The following is a 9,773-nucleotide window of genomic DNA, read 5'->3' as shown; positions in this document are numbered from 1 at the left end:
CCATACCTAGTGCAGAGCCCACGGGGCTTGATCTCATGATCTCCCTGAGATCATGACCTGAGCCAAAATCAAGAATCAGACACTTAAATGACTGAGCCAACCTCATTACATTTTATACATTTATTTATAATTTCTATCTTAAGTCATCTTGGTGAAATATGCCTTTCTCAGAATTTATCAGTTCCATTTATTTTATCTAGTCTTCTCTTCTTGTTTGGTTATTCTAACTAAAGGCTTGATATTTTGTTGATATTTTTAGAAAAGACAACTTTTTGTTGATTTTATTTTTTATTCTCTAATTTGTTTCAAAGAATTACTAATACTTAATAATTATTATATTTTTCCTCCTTGATTTGGGTTAAATTTAGACTTATTTTTTCTTAGTTTTTCTAGTTGGGAGATTAGGTTTTTGGTTTGAAATCTTTCTTCATAATGATTTCTAATTTCATTCCATTTTGACCACACTAAGTTTCTAAAATCTGGTGTGTTTTATATTTGCTGCACATTTCAGTTCAAACTAGCCATGTTTCAATGCTTAATACATATATGTGTCTAGTGGACTCTGTACTGGATAGCAAAATTGCATCAGCTTCAATTCCTCATTGAATCTCCCATAATTAATTTTACCCCAACAATAAGTTTTGCCATTTAAACCTAATCAAAGCTATCCATTCTTGCCAAGAGACTGTCCACTTTCTGACAGAAGGGAAAAAGAAATGGACTCAGTTAGTAATTGACATGGGAATAAAAGGAATGATTTCAGTCCTCTGATTTTTAGACTCAGTTCTACCTTCTGTTGAAGTTACAGTATAAGGTTAAAGTAGGGCCAGCACCAGTTTTAACTCCTTGAACCCTGCCAACGGCCTTGTGTTGGGCCACCAAGAATGGGCTGGTCTTGGAACTTTTAGGAAGTCTGAGGCTCAACCCCATATGTACTAAATCAGAACCTATAGTTTAACAATATCCACAAGTGATTATATACACATCAAGTTCAAAAACAATGTTTTAGAGCAGTGCCAATAATGATACCTACTATTAGAATCACCTGGGGAGATTTTAACAATCTCAGTACTCAGCACCACAAATCCATTATATGGGAACCTCTGAAATGTGACCCAATTATCATTATTTGTTAAACTCCCATGTGATACCAAAATTTAACCAATGTTGGAAAACTCTCTTAGGAGGGGGATTATTTTCAAAATGTGGAAACTTAGTTCTTTTCTCCTTCAGTTTCATTGTATCAAATGGGTTTTTAAGGTAGGTAAGTCTTGTTAAAATTTCAAGAGATTCTGATGTTAGATGGTTTGAGGACCACATTTGAGGAAACCACTGTATTATTTATCCTGTGTAGCTCATTGCATTGGATTTAGGGGACTCTCTTAATGGAAAGACTAAGAGAAAAATTTTAAACAATATATATTCTTCTCCTCCTATGTTTCAAATAAAAACCTGAGAGGCACCTGCTTGGCTCAGTTAGTTAAGCATCTGCCTTCCACTCAGGTCATGATCCCAGGGTCCTTGGATCAAGCCTTGGGTTGGACTCCCTGCTCAGCTGGGAGTCTGCTTCTCCCTGCCTCTCCCCTCCACCCCCCACCCCCAGCTTGTGCACTCTCCCATGCTCTCTCTCTCTCTCTCTCTCAAAAAAAAAATAAATAAATAAAATATTTTTAAAAAATAAAATTAAAAAAATAAATAAATAAATAAAAACCTGAGATTAGGACCTTCCCATGACTTATACAAAGCTATCCTACAATTTTTGTGAGAGATAGTACTAGATCTTTTTAGTTAGTGCAATAGAATGCCGTAGGTATGATACTATCCTGACATTTTCTGTTCTGTTTATATACACATAACTGACTTTTTACAATTATGTTATTTGTCTAATAAATTGGTTATTTTATTCAAATATCTGTTCTAAAGTTGTATTAGAATTGTTTATTAGAAATGGTACCATAGGGGGGCACCTGGGTGGCTCAGTCGTTAAGCGCCCACCTTCAGCTCAGGTCCTGATCCCAGGATCCTGGGATCGAGCCCCGCATTGGGCTCCCTGCTCCACAGGAAGCCTGCTTCTCCCTCTCCCACTGCTTGTGTTCCCTCTCTGGCTGTGTCTCTCTGTCAAATAAATAAATAAAATCTTAAAAAAAAAAAGAAAGAAATGGTACCATAGGGGCTCCTGGGTGGCACAGTTGGTTAAGCGCCTGACTCTTTGTTTGGGCTCAGGTCATAATCTCAGGGTCTTGAGATCAAGCCCTGTGTTGGCTCTTTTCGCAGTGCAGGGTCGGCTTGAGACTCTCTCTCCCTCCTCCAGTTCATGTTCTCTCTCTCTCTAATATAAATAAATAAATCTTAGGGAAAAAAAAGAAAGAAATGGTACTGTAACACAGATTACATCCTACTCATCATTTTGCTTCTAAGAGGCTATTAATGCCTGAGGTGCTTATTATTGAATAGTGAATGTCTTTTACCTAAATGGTGCCATTACTTTTTTTTTTAATCTAGACAATAGTGTAAAATAAAGATATTTTCAGTTGTTACTCTGCAACTCTAGATGATCTGTGAAAATCTGAGCCTCTAGGAAATATTCTATGTTGCATAAAAAATTTAAAAAGCTACCACTTACTGAGAGCCTAATATGTGTCAGATGCTTTAATGCATTATCTCATGCAATCATAACACAATTGGTGTCGATAACTTCATTAACTTCTCTGTTTATTATATTACAGTTAATAAGAGGTTAAACTGGGATTTCAATCCTAGTCTACAAAATTCCAAAGCCCATGCAATTTCAACTAGATATCACATCCACCATATTTTTTAATATGGTCTTTGATTATGAGAATATAGACTGAGTCTTCATTCTAAAATAATTGAGCTGACAGGAAACTCAGAGATAATTCTTAGATGTGGACCATAGGTGTGGAACATGGGAGGAAATTGACAAGATCACTTAGCTAAATTTATGTTAAGAATAGGGGTGTTTCACTAATTACATTTCTAAAGACTACAGAGCTGGTGATTTGTTGCCATTATCTTCACATTTATATTCCCATGCTTTCGGAATGATGAGCATGATTGCTGTGGAGTTGGTGTTAGTTTGTGGGGGGAAGAGACTTCAAAAGCAAAACAAAACATATAATTCCAAAAAACAATTTTTGTTTTTCCCAACTTTTGACTGTAATTACCTAAAAATGTGATAGAATTTTACAGAAAACACTGATAAACATATCACCAAGATTAATATTTTACTATACTTGCTCTATCATATAACCATTCCTCTACATAGCCATTAATCTATGTTATTTTCTATATATTTCAAAGTAAATTTTTGCTAAATATCTAAACATACATGCCATTAATTGGAGTTCAATATCTGTATTTTACTTTTATTTTTTTAAGGATTTTATTTATTTGTTTGAGAGAGACAGAGCACAAGAGGGGGAGGGACAGAGGGAGAAGCAGACTCCCTGTTGAGCAGGGAGCCCAATGCAGGACTGGATCCTGGGGCTCCAGGATCATAACCTGAGCCTAAGGCAGTCGCTTAACCAACAGAGCCACCCAGGCGCCCTTTATTTTACTTTTAATGCAAAATATACATAGCGTGAATATACAATTCACAAGTGTACAATGAGTCTAGAAAGATGTATGCACCTGTTTAACCTCAAACACTAGCTAATTACAAAACTTTATGATTGTTCAGAAATCTCTCTATGCGCCCTGTCAGTTACTTTCTGCTCCCATCCCTGAGAGGCAATCATTTTGTCTTCTTCCTTTTTCCCATAGAATTTTTTTCCCTCTTCCAGAATTTCATATTAATGAAATCATGTACTATGTATTTTGAAAAAAATATTTTTTCATAATATAAGTAATATTTTTGAGACTCATGCATGCAACTTAGTAAGTTATTTATATGTTTATTTAAAAATTGCATGCTATTTGTTTTTTTAGTATTTTCTCACAATGCCCTAGATTATGCTGGATGTTTTATGTCCTTTATATTCCCATTAAAATTTTGGTTTCAGCTTGTAAATTTCTATGAAATAAAAGACTACTTCAATTATAATTGTGATTGCATTGAATCTATAAATTAATTGGGGCATTTAGGATCTTAACAGTATTGAGTATACCATTCTATGAGTATGACTTCTTTTCCTATATATTTGGTCTTTTCTAATTTACCTTATCAATGTTTTATAATTTTCAGTGTAGAAGTCATGGACAACTTTTTTGGTAAATATATTCCTGTTTTATATTTTTAACACTACTGTTAATGGAATTTATTTTTATTATTTCCAATTGTTTGCTACCAGTATCTGAAATACAGTTTTTAATAATATTAACCTTGAATACTGTCACCTTACTAAATTCAATTTTTAGATCCAAAAGTAATCTTGTATATTTCTTAATACTTCTATTAACCAATCATATAATATTCAAGTAGAAATAATTTTCCATATATATATGATAAATATATGTAGTATGTATTTATGTATATATATGTAAAATCTTCACTGGCAAATGCCTTCATAAAATGTTGCATTTACATAATATAAAGGATATTTAGAGGGGAAGTACTTTATGTTTACCATGATAATTATTAATTTTAGTGTTCTTCATTCTTTCCTGAAATCTGAGCTATCCTATTTCTTCTCTTGGAAGAATTTTCCTTAGAATTTATTGTAGTGTGGGTCTGTTAACTACAAATTCTCTTGGTTTTCTTTTTTCTGAAAATGTATTTTGCCTTAATTCTCAAAGGATATTTAAACTGGATTTCAGATTTTTGTTTGACATTTAAATTGTTCTCAGTGCACGTAATGAATCCACTATCTTCTAGATTCCAGTTTCAGATGAGGAATCAGTGGTTATCTGAATCATTTTTCCCCTACATGAAATCTGTTATTTTATCTTGGCTGCTTTCAAGATTTTCTCTTCATCTTTGGTTGTCAGCAGCTTTAATATATTGTGGTAGAATATTTTGTTGTATTTGTTCTGCTTTTATTTGCTGAACTGCTTACATCTATCTATTTTTTGTATTTCATCAAATTTGGGAAATTTTACGCATTATTTCTTCAAAAGATTTTGTTCTGCCCTATTGTCTCCCTCCTTTCCTGTTAGTTCTACAATTAAACATCTATTAGACATTTGATATTGCCCAGGTTCCTAAGACTCTGATACATATATTTTTTTCAATAATTGATCTCAACTCTCATGGAGACTATTATTTAGTTAAGAAGAAACCAACACATATGAAACTAATGATATATATATATAACTGCTATACATATAAGAAAAAATCTATGAATATCATAGAATGTACTGTCAGCAATGCTTTTTGCTTTTGTTTTTGTCTTGTTTTTAGAATGTGGTTTCATTGTTGAGTTACTATGCTGACTTTGTTGCTATCTTTTGAGGGTCACACATAAAGAATGTTTTATTTTCAGACAGAGACTGTTTCAAGTACAAAGTTGTTCTTTTTTTTTCCCATTTTCAGGTGGCATTTACCCACACTATCCAAAAAAATTTTGAAAATACTTTAAATTATTTCAACCAATAAGTTTTTATATTAATTTAGAAGGTAAAATCTCTGAAATAATCTATTATTTTTATCTTAACCTGTCATGCCAGTCAATTTCCATCTATTTGCTCACAGGCTGCTCATTGTATCTCATTCAAATCAAAATGGGTTGTTTTGTAATAACTCTTAGGGCTTTCTCAGAATATTACCTTTTCTAGAAATAGTATTTTCCTCACTTCAGTTTAGCTTGTGCATGGGCTAAGAGCAAGCTTTTCTCATTTAGAAATATGCTATGCATGAACAAAACTATTAATGGGGATGGTGTCATAAGTAGGCTCGTAACATGAAGAGGTGTTTGCTGTTTTTGAGGAAAAATGCCATATTCAATTGGTAGAAGTGTACACAGCTGTGTTTGGGTTCATCAAACATCTCATGATAAACGTCTGAGGTTTGCTTATTTTCCAAGTGTTTTGCCACATGTATTTCCCTTTATTTTTTAGCATGGAGAGAGTTTCAAAAGGCCCATATGCTGCAAGTTGCCATTTCATCTGTTTATCAAAATAGATGCGTAAGTAGGCTTTCTTGTCAATAAATTATGTTGAATGGGTTTATGGCCTGTTTTTCATCCTTCCAGATAACAAGATAGCTCAGAGGTAAACATTCCAAAGCCAGAGGATTTCCTGAAATTAAGAGTCTCTTATGGTTTGTCTCCCTCTCTGGTTTCCTCTTGATTCATTATTCCCTCCGTTCCCCTATGATTCTCTGCCTTGTTTCTCAAATTCCACATATCAGTGAAATCATATGATAATTGTTTTTCTCTGATTGACTTATTTCACTTAGCATAATACCCTCCAGTTCCATCCACATCATTGCAAATGGCAAGATTTCGGGGTTTTTTGATGGCTGCATAATATTCCATTGCATTTATATATATATACCACATCTTCCTTATCCATTCATCTGTTCATGGACATCTAGGCTCTTTCCATAGTTTGGCTATTGTGGACATTGCTGCTATAAACATTGGGGTGCACATGCCCCTTCAGATCACATTTGTATCTTTGGGATAAATACCTGGTAGTGCAATTGCTGGATCTTAGGGTAGATCTATTTTCATAAGTTGTTAATTTTTTTCTTTAAATTTTTTATAAGTTGTTAATTTTTATTACAAATTAAAAATTAAGTTCTTAAAAATCTCAATATGACCAGATATTTATATATATATATATATATAAAAATAAACAAATTAAAAAAATTCCAAAGGTGTGTTGAGAAAAAAAAACAGGCTTAAAAAAACAAATAAATACAACATATTTGCCATTACCAAGAAGAGACATATTTAGGTAGAATAATTAAAAAACAACCATGCTGCAAAGATAATGCAGATAGTCCTAGTTATCTGGTCAGTGGGCAAAAAGCAAGCACTCACAGTTTACAGTTCCCATCAGTTGTTCATTTCTTATTGCTGGAATTTCACATTCATTTCTTTTTTGTTGGATGACTAAACCCTAAGCTGGATGATGATAGAGATAGTAATGGTAAGCCAGCATTTACTCAGCCCCCCACCCCCACCCCACTTCTTGCTTTGGGAGTGGACATATTTTCAGCTGGTAAATGCACTGCTTTGGTCTCTTTGACATCATTTATGGTTTAGGGTTTTCTGAGTGCCTGTGCAGGTAATTGAAGTTGCCGTGTACTGACTTTGAAGTGGCTGCTGACATTGGGTCTCATCCCCTTGTTTCCTCATCTTCTTCATTGCTGTGCTTCCTCGACTATCTTAGCAATGAGGACCCCTGCAGAATTGGGTCTATAACCCCCATACATATTCTGTCTCACTGGTCTACCTTGTTCTCCTGCACCCTGGTTGTCAGCTCCGTCCATCACCTCTCCCTGTACATTAGGGTTGGAATACTATAGTCAACGCCCATGGGGTCTCTGCAGGTAGAAAGGTGGCAACCATTACCTAAGGTAGGATAGGCACTGTTGGGCCTGGCCTTCAAGAGTACTCTCTGTTCCTGCATTCTTTTCCCCATGATCACTATTCTGGTTATCCTGATGGCAATTGCATGGAGGAACCCTGGAATGTGGATATGGATAATGTCTATAATGGTGACAGTCTGCTACATGTTTACTGCCTTAAACTGGAACTCCACCAGGATCAGTAACATTTGCTGCCTCCATACCCTTTTCTCCTTCAACAACATCAAACTCCAGTCTCCCCATCTCCTACACCTCTGGGGTTATTCTTTATGATAGCCTGGTGTACAAATGCATCTTCCTTGGTATATTTATTGATGAAACCATATTTGTTTCTTACATTGAACCATTTTACTGTCCCCAAAACCTTAGTTGCAATGATCTTCTTGTCCCTACCTGCAGGCACTGCCTGTGTGTGGTCCCCTGGACTGCTGTTCACTGTGGTGCCAGGTTTGGTGTCTGCATCTGCTACAGGCTGCTGCTGGGTCTCAGCCTGGCTGCTCATGGTTGCCTTGATGGTCACTGGGGCCGCCTGTGGTAGCTACAGCTTTTCTGGGGTGTAGTGGAAACTAGGCAGGTGGCAGGGATGGGGCTGCTCTGGGCTTTCTGGGGTCCCCACTCTCTACTACCACTGCCTATCAAATTGAATGGCTTAGCTTTTAAAGTTAGGCACTTGTGGATTTAGACTGCACTTCTTCCTTATTTCTTATATGCCTAATTATTCTTCTGTAAAATGGGAATAAAATAGCTATTTTTTAGTAATATTATGAAAACAAAATGAGAAAATTAACATAAAACTCAGTAGAGTTGCCGTGAATTTGAAATGAGATAGCAGATGATAAATATTAGTTTCCTTAAACTTCCTATAAAAACTTAAAAAAATTCAGTAGAAAAGTAACTTTAAATTTTAACTTTCAATTATTAGCATCATTAGCTCCATATTTTGACACTAAGAAAAAAAAAGAAAGAGAAGGGGCATAAATGAAGATGTTGAAGGGCTAACATGAAATATCAAGTCACTATTACAGATGTACATGGCAAAAAAGAAAAGATGATTAATAATTTCAGTTGCTCAACTCAAATGTGGGTCTTCTTATCATACAACCACTACATCTTTCATTGCCAGAGGAAGAGATACTCAGATTTCCAGAGCTGCTTCTAATTTTATCACAAAATGAATCCCGTTATTATTTCCATTTCTGATTTAATTTAGAAATTAAGGGGGGGGGCTGGGTGGCTCAGTCATTAAGCGTCTGCCTTTGGCTCACGTCATGGGCCTAGGGTCCTGGGATCGAGCCCTGCATTGGGCTCCCTGCTCTGCAGGGAAGCTTGCTTCTCCCTCTCCCACTCCCTCTGCTTGTGATCCCGCTCTCACTGTCTCTCTCTCTCTCTCTCTCTCTGTCAATTAAATAAATAAAATCTTTGAAAAAATAAATTAAGTAAAAAATAAAATATGATAGAATGCAGCCAAATCTTGAGTCATGGGGAGATTCACAGCATAATATATTTTTTTAAGATTTTATTTATTTATTTGACAGAGAGAGACACAGTGAGAAAGGAAACACAAGCAGCGCGGGAGTGGGAGAGGGAGAAGCAGGCTTCCCGCGGAGCAGGGAGCCCGATGCGGGGCTCAATCCCAGGACCCTGGGATCATGACCTGAGCCAAAGGCAGACACTTAACGACTGATCCACCCAGGCGCCCCTCACAGCATAATTTTTCTAATTAACAAAAATATGTAGAGCAAATACAAAAATCTACCAAATACAAATATAGATGCATTTTAAAAATCCAAAGTAAGTCCAACGATAGAAAGTACTATATTTTTAAGCAAAAATGGAATGAATTAGGTAAGATGGAAAAAAATAATGTCCAAAAACACTGCCTTTGAAAAAATTAATACACATTAATAAAAGTACAATGTCAGAAGGAATGGGCATTAGAAAGGCTATTAAACTATTTGCTCCCTAAAGAGGATCAACATACACTCTTTTTATACATTATTTCTTTCAAAGCATCGAGAAAGTGATATAGCATATCATTTATATATATATATAGCACCAGAGCATATAAACTTCTTCAGACTTTAAAGGGGAAAAATGCTTGATTTTCCACCTCATTTTTTTAAGATTTTATTTACTTGAGAGAGAGCACAAGTGGGGGGTAGGGGAAGCAGAGGGAAAGAGAGAGGCAAACTCCCCACTGAGCAGGCAGCCTGATGCCACACAGATCCCAGGGCCCTGGATCTGAGCTGAAGGCAAGATACTTAACCAACTGAGCCAC

General features: G+C 35.6%; 1 pseudogene; it reads right to left on the bottom strand.

Moving 5' to 3' along the window:
• Positions 1 to 6,918: 6,918 nt before the first annotated feature.
• Positions 6,919 to 7,997, bottom strand: LOC112821304 (B box-binding protein-like; annotated as a pseudogene).
• Between the last annotated feature and the right edge of the window lie 1,776 nt (positions 7,998 to 9,773).

The sequence above is a fragment of the Callorhinus ursinus genome, unplaced genomic scaffold (assembly GCF_003265705.2).
Source record: "Callorhinus ursinus isolate GAN/ISIS: 27379988/994484 unplaced genomic scaffold, GSC_fseal_2.0 scaffold10, whole genome shotgun sequence".
Lineage (NCBI taxonomy): Eukaryota > Metazoa > Chordata > Mammalia > Carnivora > Otariidae > Callorhinus > Callorhinus ursinus.
This window is presented reverse-complemented; position numbering and strand designations above follow the sequence as displayed.